At 40.1% G+C, this 9,627-nt stretch overlaps 1 protein-coding gene across 2 annotated transcripts in view; it reads left to right on the top strand.

Annotated features, from left to right (window-relative positions):
- The first annotated feature begins 1,138 nt into the window (after window positions 1–1,138).
- Window positions 1,139–9,627, top strand: part of SEC16B (SEC16 homolog B, endoplasmic reticulum export factor) — a 203,089-nt gene continuing 194,600 nt past the window's right edge. Inside the window, exon 1 of one of the 2 annotated variants that reach the window (XM_077277621.1) lies at window positions 1,139–1,203. The gene's annotated coding sequence lies outside the window, so the exon portion shown is untranslated. The remainder of the gene's footprint in view (window positions 1,204–9,627) is intronic. The other variant, XM_077277623.1, reaches the window with a different exon arrangement.

Raw genomic sequence — 9,627 nt, 5'->3', positions numbered from 1 at the left:
TAATAATAATAATAATAATAATAATAATAATAATAAAAATAATAAACGATGATCCAGAATTGTTGTAGTGCCCATCAGGGCCTGAGGCGACACAATTAAGGGGTGCAAATGGGTTGACATGGCAGCCAGATGCCAATAACAGACCTCCCCTCCCCCGTTGCTGCCATCTTTATACTCCCATAATGCTGAGCCACAGGCTGACATATTCCAGTACATAGGACAAGCGACCAAATAACTCAATGACTCAAAGAAGACCACAATAAAAAATGAAAATGGATAAAGAGTTTTAAAAAATATTACAACATAAAAAGATTAAAAAATAAAGATTAAATCACCTCCTTTTTCCCGAAATAAATAAAAAAGTAACTGATTTATTATCTCCGAGTCCGTAAAAGTCTGATCTATGAAAATGGAAAATTAATTAAACCATACCGTAAATGCAGTAAAGAGAAAAATAATCTAAATACCAGAATTGCTGCTTTTCAGACACTGCACCTTTAGCAAAAAAATGCAATAAAAATGAAAAAAAAAAAATGCCGAATGTGATCTACATGGAGGTAAAAACAACCCCCTTTTTTTTTTACAAAGTTCAGAATTTTTTTAATAACTAAAATATAAAAAATTTACAATTTTAGCATCATCATAATCGTACAGATATGAAGAATTATACCGCCAGGTCATTTTTACTGCACAGTAAATGCAAAAAAAAAAAATACTAAAGTAAAAACTAAAACCCCAAAACAACGGTGGAGATTAATTTTTTTTTCATTTCTCCGCCATTGTTTTTTTGTTTTTTTTCAGTACATTATATCATAAAAAGAATGGGATCATTCAAAACTAGACCTCGTCCCACAAAAAAAAATCATACCCTGATGGAAGAATAATGAAGTTATGACACTTAGTTGAACAGCAAAAACAAAAACAATGCAGGATTCATTTTTACTCTGCAGGTCTGAGACTTTGACACAAATTACAGCTAAAATATGTTATTTTGCGGAAATTTTTGGCAAAGATTTTGTCCTTCACAAGATTTTGACCTTCTCAAGATGGCGCTAGAAGCGGTCCGATGTGCACTATATTTATTTGCCCGTACTGAAACAATGGTGCGCCTCTCTGTGGTTCCGGCTGATGACGTGGCAGTCAGCTAATGGGCGGAGTCAGCCGGCTGATAACGCTGCTACCTGCTCCCTGCTGGCAGATGCTGTGAGTATCCATGGCGGCGCGGCCGCAGATCAGTGACAGCAGCAGCAGCGCCGCCGACTGCCCGGATCCTGCTGCTGTGCCGGGATTACACAGGAGGATAGCGCCGCCTGTGTGCAGTACTGAGCGATGACAGCAGTGAGCAATAGGGGGAAAGACCAGATAATAATGCAGAGCCACGGAGAGGGCAGGGGTCCTAGATAATGCAGAGCCTGTGTATAACTAATGATAGAGGGGAGAGAAGACACAGGGACAGGGAAACTGATCATGTATACATAATAGAAATACAGAGATACTGTAGATACAGATAGGAGCCAGATAATAGATAGAAAACAGATAATAGAAAATAAATAGATAACAGATAGATAATAGATAATAAATACAAAATAAACATAATAGGTAGATAATACATAGATAGAAAATAGATAGATAATAAATAGATGGATAATAGATAATAGACAGATAATAGACAGATAATAGATGGAATATAAATAGATAATAAATAGATGGATAATAGACTAATAGATAGATAGATAATAGATAGATTAATAGATAATAGATAGATTATAAATAGATAGATAATAGATAGATGATAGATAAATAATAGATGATAGAGATAGATAATAGATAATAGACAAATAATAGATAGATAATAGATTATAAATAGACAGATAATAGATAGATGAGATAAATAATAGATAATAGTTAGCTAGAGAATAGATACTGTAAATAAAGAGATATAAATAAATGTTAGACTATATATATAGATAATAAAAAGATAATACATTTATACTATAGATAGTAGGTAGCTGTGGGATAAATAAGTAGATATAATAGACAGATAGAAAGACAGATGCTAGATAGAGTTTGGTAGATAGATTTATAGATATGGATAGAAACACTAAAACGATGGATATAGATAAATGATCGATAGATAGATATGGGATATAGACAAATATTGATAGATGCATAGGGGATAAGTGATTGCTGATTGATATGAATAGACTGATTAATAGACATACCTGACTATGTGGATGGATACATATGATTAGACAAAAACATTTTGAAGCAGCATAAATGATATGGTTTATGGGAGGTTCTTCCATTCTTAGATAGATATGAATAGTTTGTTGGATAAGAAGTGAACAGACATAGAGAGATAGGTATGTGATAGACCGATCCTACCTGCCCATCACACTTGTAGACTTAACCCGGAAAAGGCACGTCTGATAAATATTAGAATTAGGGTTCCATCAAAGAGATGTTGCCCTGTCATGGCTGATGGGCTCTCATTTCCAACTTGTGCACTATTTACCTTCATTTTCTTAATATTTTCTATACAGCAGTAAAGTGGTTTACATTCCATGTATTCGATGGTTGCATACATGTTAGGGCACAGTAAGTGCTGTACTCTTTGGTTTGTCTAGTAGAGAGTCACAGCAGCTTGCCACCTGTACACACTTGCCTTATTTTGTTAGGAGATGCTGATTGTTGTTTATTTTTTTACAGATTGATACATATGAATTGATAACATAGATAAAAAATAGAAATTGAAACAGCACAAGCTATATGGTTTATGGGACTTAGCTGTGGGTGGTGGGGGAAGCTGCTTCCATTTTTAGAGAGATATGAATAGATTGATGGATAGGAGGAAAACAGATAGGAATAGATATTTGAAAAAAAAGCAGCACAGAGAAAAAAAATGGATGCAGACCATGTATCCTTCAAGCAAAGAAGCAGGCAGCTGTCACGGCGTGACTGCGGGATATCAGATGTGCACCTATACTGACCCTCAGGCTAGGGGTCTCTGGCTATCCCTGTTCTAGGATTACCCCTGAAGGTGGAGAAGCCTGGGCCTCATTCCTTCCTATGCTCCTAAGTAGCTCCAATGTGTACAGTAAACAAGACAGACAGGGCAGAAACGGAAGAACAATCACACAACACTCTGTCAGGGAACTACACAGAGAAATATAAAGTGTACAGCACAAGAGGCAACAAAGTAATATAATGATGCTTAGAGGAAAAGGAAAGGGTTAACCAAACACATTATTTGGTCAATATTTTACATCAGTATTTGTAAGCTAAAATCAGTGGAACAATCAGAGGAAAAGTATAATAGGAACACGTCACCACTTCTGTATTTCTCACCCACTCCTGGTTTTGTCTTACAAATACTGATGTAAAATACTGACCGAATACTGAGCGTGTGAACGTGGCCTTAGGACAGTGTGCGGCTCTCACGTGCTCTCTAGCTCCCCCTGGAGCATCTTGCTCACTGGCTGCCGCTCTCTGGCTCTTCTAAATTTCTTCCTTGCTTGTTTGTTTGCCTTCAGCAGATTCCTGTAATTGCACGTCTGACATGTTTATTATGATAGATAGATTAACTAACAATAAATATAAAATGAGATTTTACCGTCACAATGAATACAGAGTACAGGTTTATAGGAGAAATAGTGTGCGGTAATAGGAGAAAGCAGCAGGAAAAGACAAGTAATGAAATTCTAATTATTCAAGCACCAACAGATTTTTCCGTGTCCCTATATATGAGGTTGGGGGTTATTTTAGGGATTATATGCAATACACTGGGAACCTGCCACTCAAAAAGGCCGTAGCCTATTTTATGCAGCATGGACGACCACATCTATGCCAAAACTAAAAACTATTTTTTTTCTGACGATCTGACTTTACGAGTCCAGCACAATGGTTTGTGTTGATGCACTATAACAATCTGTACACTTATATACATAAAACTATTAGTATAGAAACGTAATAGGTGACGTCCTAGTTAAAGGCGATCTGTCACCAGATTTTACAATGCAAAAAGGCATATATTATGAAATAGATCCCTGATGAGGCCGATATATTTACTTTGAAAATCCATGTCAAAAATGGTTGTTTAATCCTGATAATAAGATGAGTCCAGCTAAAGTGTGAGAGAGCTCATGAGTCCAAGTGTATTCAGTCTCCGACCACCCAGCCTGACTGACAGCTGCAGCTTGTACTGAGCAGCGTGAGATCTCAGCAGCAGCAGGGAGGAAAAACATTGAAGAACTGTCAGTCAGGTTAGGTGGGCAAAGATGGAGTTAAATTTTCAGAAAGAATTATACAATCATTTTGACATGGATTTTCAAAGTAAATACAGCAGCTTCACCAGGACAAATAAATCTATTTAGTATTATAGTCAGTTTTTGTTTGGGTGGAAATACAATGACTGATCCACTTTAAGCTGTTAGGCTCCCTGTGTGAGGGGCAGAACTTTTCATTAGTGGGAAGGTTTTTTTTTATTGTTTTTTTATATTATTATATAATTTTTTAAATATTTTTAGCACGTTTTCCCAAAAGGTCATAAAAGCCCTATTTGTATAGATTATCTCTATACTCCCTAATTCTAGCCAGTGTAGTCAGTGATATTACACACACAGTTCTTATATGAGCAATGTATAAACAGCTTTCGGGAAGGCAGAAGCGGTAAGATACCACGTACAGTAGGTACGGAAAGTATTCAGACCCCTTTCAATTTTTCACTCTTTGTTTCATTGCAGCCATTTGGTAAATTCAAAAAAGTTCATTTTTTTCTCATTAATGTACACTCTGCACCCCATCTTGACTGAAAGAAAACAGAAATGTAGAAATTTTTTCAAATTTAATAAAAAGAAAAACTGAAGTATCACATGATCATAAGAATTCAGACCCTGTGCTCAGACACTCATATTTAAGTCACATGATGTCCATTTCCTTGTGATCCTCCTTGAGATGGTCCTACTCCTTCATTGGAGTCCAGCTGTGTTTAATTAAACTGATGGGACTTGATTTGGAAAGACTCACACCTGTCTATATAAGACCTCACAGCTCACAGTGCATGTCAGACCAAATGAGAATCATGAGGTCAAAGGAACTGGCCATGGAGCTCAGAGACAGAATTGTTGCAAGGCACAGATGTGGCCAAGGTTACTAAAGAATTTCTGCAGTACTCAAGGTTTCTAAGAGCACAGTGGCCTCAATAATATTTAAATGGAAGAAGTTTGGGACCACCAGAAGTCTTCCTAGACCTGGCCGTCCAGCCAAACTGAGCAATTGTGGGAGAAGAGTCTTGGTGAGAGAGGTAAAGGAGAACCCCAAGATCAGTGTGGCTGAGCTCCAGATATGCAGTAGGGAGATGGGAGAAAGTTCCACAAAGTCAACTATCACTGGAGCCCTCCACCAGTGGGGCCTTTATGGCAGAGTAGCCCGACGGAAGCCTCTCCTCAGTGCAAGACATATGAAAGCCCGCATAGAGTATGCTAAAAAAACACATGAAGGTCTCCCAGACTATGAGAAATAAGATTCTCTTGTCTGATGAAATGAAGATAGACCTTTTTGGTAATAAATAATTCTAAGTGTTGTGTGTGTTAAAAACCAGGCACTGCTCATCACCTGCCCGATACAATCCCAACAGTGAAACATGGTGGTGGCAGCATCATGCTATGTGGGTGTTTTTCAGCTGCAGGGACAGGATGACTGGTTGTCATTGATGGAAACATGAATGTGGCCAAGTACAGAGATATCCTGGATGAAAACCTCTTCCAGAGTGCTCTGGACCTCAGACTTGGCTGAAGATTCACCTTCCAACAAGACAACGACCCTAAGCACACAGCTAAAATAACAAAGGAGTGACTTTAGAACAACTCTGTGACCATTCTTGACTGGCCCAGCCAGAGCCCTGACCTAAACCCAATGGAGCATCTCTGGAGAGACCTGAAAATGGCTGTCCACTAATGTTCAACATCCAACCTGACAGAACTGGAGAGGATCTGCAAGGAAGAATGGCCGAGGATCCCCAAATCCAGGTGAGAAAAACTTGTTGCATCATTCCCAAGAAGACTCATGGCTGTACTAGCTCAAAAGGTGTTTCTACTCAATACTGAGCAAAGGGTGTGAATACTTATGACCATGTGATATTTCAGTTTTTCTTTTTTATTAAATTTGCAAAAATTTCTAAATTTCAGTTTTTTTTCAGTCAAGATGGAGTGCAGAGTGTACATTAACCCCTTCCCGACATGCGCCGTACTAGTACTGCGCTGCCGGCACTGCATTACTGACAGCCGCAGTATTAGTACGGCGCATCGATCACCGCGGTCTCGCGCTGAGCGCCGCGGTGATCGGGTGCGGGTGTCAGCTGTATATGACAGCTGACACCCCGCAGCAATGCCCACGATCGGCGCTATCGCCAATCGAGGGCATTTAACTCCTCTGATGCCGCTGTCAATAGTGACAGCGGCATAGAGGGGGATCGCGCAGGGACGGGGGCTCCCTGCGCTCTCCCACCGGAGCAACGCGATGAGATCGCGCTGCTCCGGTGACCTGGAAGGAGTCCCCGGATCCAAGATGGCCGCGGGACTCCTTCCGGGTCATGAGATGACCCTGTTTGCCGGCGTCTGCTGAGAATTCCTCATAGCAGGCGCCGGCAAGCCTCTGCAATGTGCCTGTCAGATCGATGATCTGACAGAGTGCTGTGCACACTGTCAGATCACCGATCTGTGATGTCCCCTCCTGGGACAAAGTAAAAAAGTAAAAAAAAAAATTTTCCACATGTGTAAAAAAAAAAAAAAAAAAAAAATTCCTAAATAAAGAAAAAAAAAAATAAAATTCCCATAAATACATTTCTTTATCTAAATAAAAAAAAAATCACACAATAAAAGTACACATATTTAGTATCGCCGCGTCCGTAACGACCCCACCTATAAAACTATATCACTAGTTAACCCCTTCAGTGAACACCGTAAAAAAAAAAAAAAAAAACGAGGCAAAAAACAACGCTTTATTCTCATACCGCCAAACAAAAAGTGGAATAACACGTGATCAAAAAGACGGATATAAATAAGCATGGTACCGCTGAAAACGTCATCTTGTCCAGCAAAAAAAAAGCAGCCATACAGCATCATCAGCAGAAAAATAAAAAAGTTATAGCTCTCAGAATAAAGCGATGCAAAAACAATTATTTTTTTATATAAAATAGTTTTTATTGTGTAAAAGCGCCAAAACATAAAAAAATTACATAAATGAGGTATCGCTGTAATCGTACTGACCCGAAGAATAAAACTGCTTTATCCTTTTTACCAAACGCGGAACGGTATAAACGCCCCCCCTAAAAGAATTTCAGGAATTGCTGATTTTTGTTCATTCCGCCTCCCAAAAATCGGAATAAAAAGCGATCAAAAAATGTCATGTACCCGAAAATGGTAACAATAAAAACGTCAACTCGTCCGGCAAAAAACAAGATCTCACATGACTCTGTGGACCAAAATATGGAAAAATTATAGCTCTCAAAATGTGGTGATGCAAAAACTATTTTTTGCAATAAAAAGCGTCTTTTAGTGTGTGATGGCTGCCAACCATAAAAATCCGCCTAAAAAACGCTATAAAAGTAAATCAAATCCCCCTTCATCACCCCCTTAGTTAGGGAAAAATAATACAATTTAAAAAAATATATTTATTTCCATTTTCCCGTTAGGCTACTTTCACACTAGCGTCGGTACGGGGCCGTCGCGCTGCGTCGGCCCGACGTACCGACGCATACTGTGCAAGCGCCGCACAACGGGGGCAGCGGATGCTGTTTTTCCACGCATCCGCTGCCCCATTGTGAGGTGCGGGGAGGTGGGGGCGGAGTTCCAGCCGCGCATGCGCGGTCGGAAATGGTGGACCGTCGGCACAAAAAAATTTACATGTAATGTTTTTTGCTGCCGGCGGTCCGCCACAACACGACGCAACCGTCGCACGACGCTTGCGACGTGTGTCAATATGTCGCTAATGTTAGTCTATGGGGAAAAAACGAATCCTGCAGATTACTTTGCAGGATGCGTTTTTTCGCCAAAACGACGCATTGCGACGTATGCAAAAAAACGCTAGTGTGAAAGTAGCGCTAGGGTTAGGACTAGGGTTAGGGCTAGGGTTAGGGTTGGGGTTAGGGCTAGGGTTAGGGCTGGGGTTAGGGTTGAAGTTAGGGTTTCAGTTAGAATTGGGGAGTTCTCACTGTTTAGGCACATCAGGGGCTCTCCAAACGCGACATGGCGTCCGATCTCAACGCGTTTGCGTTAAAAACGCATGCGTTTTTATAGAAAAAAACCAGAACACACACTGAAAAGTCACCCACCACCATCAAAGTGATAAAGTGATCCAAACCCTAACCCTAGCCCTAAACTCACCCCTAACCGTTTAATGAACATTTTCTGACAGTCATAGTGCCACGTATTTCAGTGCCACGATATTTCAGTGCCACGTATTTCAGTGCCACGTATTTCAGTGCCACGTCTTTCAGTGCCACGATATTTCAGTGCCACGTATTTAAGTGCCACGATATTTCAGTGAAATACGTGGCACTGAAATATTGTGGCATTTACGTGAAATACGTGGCACTTATATACGTGGCACTTATATACGTGGCACTTATATATGTGGCACTTATATACGTGGCACTTATAAACGTGGCACTTAAATACGTGGCCATTGAAATATCATGGCACTTATATACGTATATACGTATATACGTATATAAACGTATTTCAGTGCCACGTATTTCAGTGCCACGTATTTCAGGTTAGGGTTAGGGTTTTTTGGTTTTTTCTCGTTTTCTTGTGTTTTTCTATAAAAACGCATGCGTCTAAAAAACGCATGCGTTTTACCGCGTTTACATGCGTTTTTTCACACATGCGTTTTAAAAAAAAACGCATGCAGATAAATACGCAAGTGTGACACCAGCCTTACCCTTGGGAAAATAAAAACGTGGGGGCAAAAATATAATTTTCGTGGAAAAAAAAATATTTTTTATTTTCGCGGCTCTGCGTTATAAACTGTAGTGAAACACTTGGGGGTTCAAAGTTCTCACAACACATCTAGATAAGTTCCGTGGGGGGTCTAGTTTCCAATATGGGGTCACTTGTGGGGGGTTTCTACTGTTTAGGTACATCAGGGGCTCTGCAAATGCAACATGACACCTGCAGACCAAGCCATCTAAGTCTGCATTTCAAACGGCGCTCCTTCCCTTCCGAGCTCCTCCATGCGCACAAACAGTGGTTCCCCCCCATATATGGGGTATCAGCGTACTCAGGACAAATTGGACAACAACTTTTGTTGTCCAATTTCTCCTGTTACCCTTGGGAAAATAAAAACGTGGGGGCTAAAATATAATTTTCGTGGAAAAAAAAATATTTTTTACTTTCACGGCTCTGCGTGATAAACTGTAGTGAAGCACTTGTTGGTTCAAAGTTCTCACAACACATCTAGATAAGTTCCATGGGGGGTCTAGTTTCCAATATGGGGTCACTTGTGGGGGGTTTCTACTGTTTAGGTACATCAGGGGCTCTGCAAATGCAACATGACACCTGCAGACCAATCCATCTAAGTCTGCATTTCAAACGGCGCTCCTTCCCTTCCGAGCTCTGCCGTGAGCCC

The sequence above is a fragment of the Ranitomeya variabilis genome, chromosome 8 (assembly GCF_051348905.1).
Source record: "Ranitomeya variabilis isolate aRanVar5 chromosome 8, aRanVar5.hap1, whole genome shotgun sequence".
NCBI lineage: Eukaryota > Metazoa > Chordata > Amphibia > Anura > Dendrobatidae > Ranitomeya > Ranitomeya variabilis.
Note: the sequence above shows the minus strand (reverse complement) of the source record. Positions and strands in the feature narration are given on the sequence as shown.